Source organism: Piliocolobus tephrosceles, chromosome 8 (genome assembly GCF_002776525.5).
Source record: "Piliocolobus tephrosceles isolate RC106 chromosome 8, ASM277652v3, whole genome shotgun sequence".
NCBI classification, from domain to species: Eukaryota; Metazoa; Chordata; class Mammalia; order Primates; family Cercopithecidae; genus Piliocolobus; species Piliocolobus tephrosceles.
The window spans coordinates 46,487,776-46,495,718 of record NC_045441.1 but is presented as its reverse complement, the minus strand read 5'-3'; the positions used below and the strand labels follow the sequence as shown (position 1 = coordinate 46,495,718).

Here is a 7,943-nt window from a genome sequence, read left to right as displayed (position 1 = left end):
ACCTGGGCCCAGGCCTGACGATCCAGAGCTGCAGGCTAGGACAGAACCCCTGAGATCGGTGAGATTCCCCTGTTTCTTCAAGAAGCACTTCCACTCGCTTTCCCCAGCGGGACTCCGAGCAGACTCCAGTGGAGTGTCTTCTATGCCTGTTGGATGCAGCCTCTTGGAGGGATGCACCTTCTTGGTAGGCGGCCGGTAGCCCCTTGATCCTGGGCTTCTGGGGCCCTGAACCTCCGCCTCCCAGGTTCAAGCAATTCTCCTGCCTCAGTCTCCCAAGTAGCTGGGATTACAGGTATGCACCACCACACCTGGCTGGTTTTCACATTTTTAATGGAGATGGGGTTTCACCATGTTGGCCAGGCTGGTCTTGAACTCTCCTGGCCTCAGGTGATCTACCGGTCTCAACCTCGGAAAGTGCTGGCATTATAGGCATGCACCACCAAGCACGGCCATGTATTCTTTTTTTTTTCTTGAGAAGGAGTCTAACCCTGTCGCCCAGGCTGGAGTGCAGTGGCGCGATCTTGGCTCATTGCAAGCTCTGCCTCGCAGGTTCACGCCAGTCTCCTGCCTCAGCCTCCCTAGTAGCTGGGACTACAGGGCGCCCACCACCACGCCTGGCTATTTTTTTGTCTTTTTTTTAGTAGAGATGGGGCTTCACTGTGTTAGCCAGGAAGGTCTGGATCTGCTGACCTCGTGAATCGCTGGCCTCAGCCTCCCAAAGTGCTGGGATTACAGGCGTGAGCCACCGTGCCTGGCCTTTTTTTTTTTTTTTTTTTTTTTAATTAGCCAGGCATGGTGGCCGCAGCTAACTTGCAAGGCTGGGGTGGGAAGATCGCTTGAGCTCATAGGATTGCACCACTGTGCTCCAGCCTGAATGACAGGGCCAAACCCAGTCTAAAAAAATTTTTAAAAATTAAAAATAAAGAAGGTACCGCTTCTTTGAGGGTACTTAAAGAAGCAGTACCCTCACCCTCAGCCCCAGCCTAGAAGGGCGCGATCTGCTCCCCACCTGGGCCCAGGCCTGACGATCCAGAGCTGCAGGCTAGGACAGAACCCCTGAGATCGGTGAGATTCCCCTGTTTCTTCAAGAAGCACTTCCACTGGCTTTCCCCAGCGGGACTCCGAGCAGACGCCAGTGGAGCCTCTTCTATGCCTGTTGGATGCAGCCTCTTGGAGGGATGCACGTTCTTGGTTGGCGGCTGGTAGCCCCTTGATCCTGGGCCTCTGGGGCCCTGAACCTAATGGGGGGACCAAGAGCTCCCTCTTGGCATTGCAGGCACATAAAGATGCAGGGAGAGGGCTGGGCACAGTGACTCATGCCCATAATCCCAGCACTTTGGGAACCCGAGGGAAGCAGATCACTTGAGGCCAGGAGTTCGAGACCAGCTTGGCCAACATGTCGAAACCCCGTGTGTACTAAAAATACAAAAAAAAAAAAAAAAAGCCGGCCGTGGTGGTGGGCACCTGTAATCCCAGCTACTAGGGAGGCTGAGGTGGGAAGATAACTTGAGCCTGGGAGGTGAGGTTGCAGTGAGCCGAGATCACACCACTGCACTCTGGCTTAGGTACAAAGTAAGACTCTGTCTCATAAACAAAACAAAAACAAAAATACACACACATAGAATAGTAAATGCAGCTAAAAACCTAAGCAAATTATTAGGCTATAAAGGACTTTTATTTTACCTTTTAGTTTTGAGACAGGATCTCACCATGTTGCCCAGCTGGTCTCAAACTCCAGGAATCAGTGGATTCTCCAACCTGAGCCTCCCAAACTGCTGGGATTATAGGTGTGAGCCACCTCATCTAGTCAGTTTTTAATTTGATTTTATTATTATTTTTTCAGACAGGATATTTCCTCTGTCAAGCAGGCTAGAGTGCAGTGGTATAATCATGATTCACTGCAGCTTCGAACTCCGGGATTCAATCCATTCTCTCACCTCAGCCTCCCGAGTAGCTGGGACTACAGGCACAGGCCACCACACCTGGCTAAGCTTTGTATTTTTCTGTAGAAATGGAGTTTTGCCATGTTTCCCAGGCTGATGGATTTATAATCATAACCAAAACAATAATAACTATAGCTACCATTTATTGAACAGCCACTATATGTGGGATAAATTTAGTCAATTATAAATTGTGTAATCTATGAAACAAACTTTGGGTTATTGTTCCCATTTTACAAGTTACAAAAATAGGTCTCAGGAATTTAACTAAATTTCCCTAGGTCACAGTGAGTAAATGCAAGGAGCAGAGCTTAAACCGAGAACTGTGTGACATTAAAGGTCACGCTCATTCCATTGGTGCTGCTAACACCACAAGGACAAACAGTTAAAAATTTTAAATGAAGGCACCGTGCGGTGGGTCACACGTGTAATCCCAGCACTTTGGGAGGCCAAGGCAGGCAGATCACCTGAGGTCGAGGGTTTGGGACCAGCCTGATCAACACGAAGAAACCCTGTCTCTACTAAAAGTACAAAAATTAACCAAGCATGGTGGCACATGCCTGCAATCCCAGCTACTCGGGAGGCTGAGGCAGGAGAATTGCTTGAACCTGGGAGGTGGAGGTTTCAGTGAGCCAAGATCGCACCATTGCACTCCAGCCTGGGCAACAAGAACGAAACTCTGTCTCAATAAATAAATAAATAAATAAATAAATAAATAAATAAATAAATAAATAATTTTAAATGAAAAGTAACCAAAAGCACTAAATATCTGCCATAGAAAAAATAAATGCTCAGAGAATTCCAGGTACTTTTGTCCTACTTTTAAAGGGAAAATATATCTAAAATAACTTTAAAATTATTTTTAAATAATTAAATTTTAATCAGCTGAATCATTGAACACAAACAATATAAAACATGTTGGCTGGGTACAGTGGCTCATGCCTGTAATCCGAGTACTTTGGGAGGCCAAGGCAGGCAGATCACGAGGTCAGGAGATCGAGACCATCCTGGCTAACATGAAGAAGCCCTGTCTCTACTAAAAACACAAAAAAATTAGCTGGGCATGGTGGCGGGCACCTGTAGTCCCAGCTACTCGGGAGGCTGAGGCAGGAGAATGGCCTGAACCCTGGAGGCAGAGCTTGCAGTGAGCTGAGATTGTGCCACTGCACTCCAGCCTGGGTGACAGAGCGAGACTCCGTCCCCCCGCCAAAAAAAAAAAAAAAAATTCTTCTTTCTAAAATACAAAAAAAAGCCCAGATATTTAAGATAAGATTTTTATAACCTAGTAAAATCTTTCTTATGTGTTTTTATACGTAGAAGAAATCATGCTGAAGATACATAACTTGCAACATCACTATTAAATATATCCAATTGCAAATGTGTTCATCCCTGCCTCCTTTTTTTTTTTTTTTTTTTTTTTTTTCTTGAGACAGAGTTTCGCTCTTGTTTTCCAGGCTGGAGTGCAATGGCGCGATCTCAGCTCACCTGCCTCCCAGGTTCAAACAATTCTCCCACCTCAGTCTCCAGAGTAGCTGGGATTACTGGCGTGCCCCACCACACCCGGCTACTTTATTTTTTTATTTCTTTGTATTTTTAGTAGAGACGGAGTTTCTCCATGTTGGTCAGTCTGATCTGGAACTCCCAACCTCAGGTAATTCACCCACCTCTGCCTCCCAAAGTGCTAGGATTATAGGCATGAGCCACAGCACCCAGCTGCCCTGTCTACCTTTATCTTTGCAACTGAGTTCTACAATTCAAATGAACCATCAACTGTGAAATTACTTTTCATATTGATGATATTCTGGATCCTTAATTCTAGAAATGATGTACTTTATAAATAAAAGAGGAAAGAGAGAAATTTACTTATTTTCAAGTCTTAAAATCTTATTTAAGGCTGAGCATGGTGGTTCACATCTGTAATCTCAGTACTTTGGGAGGCCAAAGCAGGAGGAATGCTTGAGGCTATGAGTTTGGAACTACCTTGGGAAACAGAGAGAGACACTGTTTCTAGAAAAATTTAAAAGTGAGCCGGGCACAGTGGCATGTGCCTGTAGACCTAGCTACTCAGGAGGTTAAGGTAGGAGGATTGCTTAAGCCCAGGAGTTTGAGGCTGCAGTGAGCTTTATCATGCCACTGCATTCCAGCCCGGGCCACAGAGTGAGACCCTGTCTCTAAAAATAAATAAATAAATAAAAACTCCACACCTCTTATTTAAGATATGCTTCATCAAGGCCAGGCATAGTGGCTCACACCTGTAATACCACCACTTTGGGAGGCTGAGGCGGGTGGATCACCTGAGCTCAGGAGTTCAAGACCAGCAAGGCCAACATGGTGAAACCTCGTCTATACCAAAAATACAAAAATTAGCTGGATGCGGCAGTGTGTGCCTGTCGTCCCAGGTAGCTGGGAGGCTGAGGCAGAAGAATCACTTGAACCTAGGAGGCAGAAGTAGGGGACAGTGAGCCAAGATCACGCCACTGCCCTTTAGCCTGGGCAACAGAGTAAGAGAGTGAGACTCTGTTTAAAAAAAACAAAAACAAAAACAGAAACACAGAAAAACAACAACAACAAGATATGCCTCATCACTAGTTAATAAAAACAATAAAAGTAGAGTGACATTTTTAAAAGGAATGAAAAGTCTCTCTTGAATATAGGCTTATATTTCTCAATAATACTATCAAGTGAAGGCTTTGGCCTTCTGAATAGCTAGGACTACATGGTGTGCTACTGCACTTGGCTGAAATCCACATTTTTGGGAAGTTCATTTTATATATATATATATATATTTTGAGATAGAGTCTCATTCTGTTGACCAGGCTGGAGTACAGTGGCACTATCTTGGCTCACTGCAACCTCTGACTCCCGACAGCAATTCTCCTACTTCAGCCTCCTGAGTAGCTAGGATTGCAGGCACACATCATCATGCCTGGCTAATTTTTGTATTTTTAGTAGAGATGGGGTTTCACCATGTTGGCCAGGATGGTCTCGAACTCCTGACCTTGAGATCCGCCCATCTCAGCCTCCCAAAGTGCTGGGATTACAGGTGTGAGCCACCACACCCAGACTAATTCACTTAATATTTTTGCAAACGTATGTTACACATTTACTTGTAATTATAATCACTATTCAAAAATTACTAGCCGGGGCTGGGCGCAGTGGCTCACGCCTGTAATCCCAGCACTTTGGGAAGTAGAGGTGGGTGGATCACAAGGTCAGGATTTCAAGACCAGCCTAGCCAACATGGTGAAACCCTGTCTCTACTAAAAATAGAAAAATTAGCCAGGCGTGGTGGCAGGTGCCTGTAATCCCAGCTACTCAGGAGGCTGAGGCAGGAGAATCGTTTGACCCTAGGAGGCAGAGGTTGCAGTGAGCCAAGATCGTGCCATTGCACTCCAGCCTGGGTGACAAGGTGAGACTCTGTCTCAAAAAAACAACAACAATGACAACAACAAACAAACAAAAATTACTAGTTAGGCAAGGTAGCTCATGCCTGTAGTGCCGGTACTTTGGGTTTGCTTGAGCCCAGGAGTGTGAGACCAGCCTGGGGTAACTTGGCGAAACCTCATCCCTACAAAAAATATAAAAATTAGGCAGGTTTGGTGATGCACACTTGTGGTCCCAGCTATTTGGGGGCCTGAGGTAAAAGATCAACTGTTCAGGGAGGTCAAGGCTGTAGTGAGCCATGATTACACCACTACACTCCAGCCTGGGCGACTGAGCAAGACCTTGTCTCAGAGAAAAAAAAAAAGTAAAAACAGACAAAATATAGTATGCCAAGCTATTCTGAACATTTAACTTTTTTTTTTTTTTGAGATGGAGTCTTGCTCTGTTGCCCAGGCTGGAGTGCAGTGGCATGATCTCAGCTCACTGCAACCTCTGCCTCCTGGGTTTAAGTGATTCTCCTGCCTCAGCCTCTCGAATAGCTGGGACTACAGGCACGTGCCACCACACCCAGCTAATTTTTGTATTTTTAGTAGAAACAGGGTTTCACCATGTTGGCCAGGATAATCTTGATCTTTTGACCTCATGATCCACCCACTGCGGCCTCCCAAAGTGCTGGAATTACAGGCATGAGCCACTACTCTTGGCCCAACGTATTTCTTATTTGTGTGTGTGTGTGTGTGTGTGTGTGTGTGTGTGTGTGTGTGTGTGTTTGAGAAGGAGTCTCCCTCTGTCACCCAGGCTGGAGTGCAGTGGGTGACCTCGGCTCACTGCAACCTCCACCCCCTGGGTTCAGTCAATTCTCCTGCCTCAGCCTCCCGAGTAGCTGGGACTATAGGTGACCACCACCACACCTGGCTAATTGTTGTATGTTTTTTCTTTTTAAATTAGAGATGGAGTTTCCCCATGTTGCCAGGCTGGTCAAACTCCTGACCTTAAGTGATGTACCACTTTGACCTCCCAAAGTACTGAGATTACAGGCATGAGCCACCACACCTGGCCTTTATTTATTTATTTATTTTACAAGAGTTTAGTCTTAAATGTACAACAACTCCAAGACAATGCTTTATTCCAGCTATAGGTGGCAAAACATGTTATGGCAGGGAATACAGATAGATGTTTAAATACGGATGAAATAAAGGGTCACCATTTCCTCAGGCACAAGGAACAGCTCGCTTTTTGCCAGATTTCTTTTTTTTTTTTTTTTTTTTTTTTTTTTTTTGAGACGGAGTCTCGCTCTGTCACCCAGGCTACAGTGTGGTGGCCGGAACTTGGCTCACTGCAAACTCTGCCTCCCAGGTTCACACCATTCTCCTGCCTCAGCCTCCCGAGTAGCTGGGACTACAGGCCCCCGCCACCATGCCCAGCTAATTTTTTGCATTTTTAGTAGAGATGGGGTTTCACCATGTTAGCCAGGACGGTCTAGATCTGCTGACTTCGTGATCCACCCACCTCAGCCTCCCAAAGTGCTGGGATTATAGGTGTGAGTCACCGCACCCCGCCTTGCCAGATTTCTTAATTCCACCTGTGGCCATGGGCCCCTTCCCTGTGGCCTTCACTTTTGGTTCCTCGAATTTCTTCTGCTCCTCTTTTTGTTTCTGCTTGAAAGCCTTGTCTTCATCATCCATCTCCTTGGCCCGTTTCTTGGGCTACATCAGGGCTTCTTCTTGCCACCTTTGCGGCCGGACATGGCTCCAGCCACCCCTTCCCCCTGGCCTTTATCTTTTATAAATATTTACAAATGGGATTTTGACATGTTGCCCGTGCTGGTCTCAAACTCCTGAGCTCAAGCAATCCACTAGGCTTAGCCTCCCAAAGTGCTGGGATTACAGGTATGAGCCACTGTGCCCAGCCTAACATATTTTAAATAATTCATTCAACTCCCAATAATCCTATGATCTGGCGTATGTATATAACATATTTTAAAATGCTCTCACACACACCCACCCACACACACACACACACACACATATATATATATATAGTATGTAAACTAAACTCCTAGAATAAGTTTATTCTTTAATATCTGGTTTCCTAGAATTATGAAAATAATCTATACTTTAAACAGATTCTTGTGACATCATTACACATAGATGATAAAACTTCAGAAGTACAGAAAACGAGTTACTACTTAAAACTATGGGCCAACACTGGAGAAGGCTAAGGCAGGAGGATTGCTTAAGCCCAGAAGTTCAAGACAACCCTGGACAACACAGTGAAACCTGGTCTCTGTAAAAAATTGTAAAAATTAGTCAGGCTTGGTGGCACACACTTGTCATCCCAGGTCCTCAGGAGACTGAGGTAGGAGGATCACATGAGCCCAGTAGGTTTTGGCTGCAGTGAGTAGCCACTGCACTCCACCTTGGGTAATAATGAGAGACCCTGTCACAAAAAAATACATAAACAAACAAAGAAACAAAACTATGGGCTGGGAATGGTTGCTCATGCCTGTAATCCCAACACTTTTGGAGGCCAAGGCAGGAGGATCACTTGAACCAAGGAGGTTGAGACCACCCTTGGCAGAATTTTGAGACCCCTCCTTTATATTAAAAAACAATTTTT

The 7,943-nt window shown here is 45.5% G+C and overlaps 1 pseudogene; it reads right to left on the bottom strand.

Annotated features, from left to right (window-relative positions):
- Window positions 1-7,071, bottom strand: part of LOC111529440 — a 13,523-nt pseudogene extending 6,452 nt beyond the window's left edge.
- Between the last annotated feature and the right edge of the window lie 872 nt (window positions 7,072-7,943).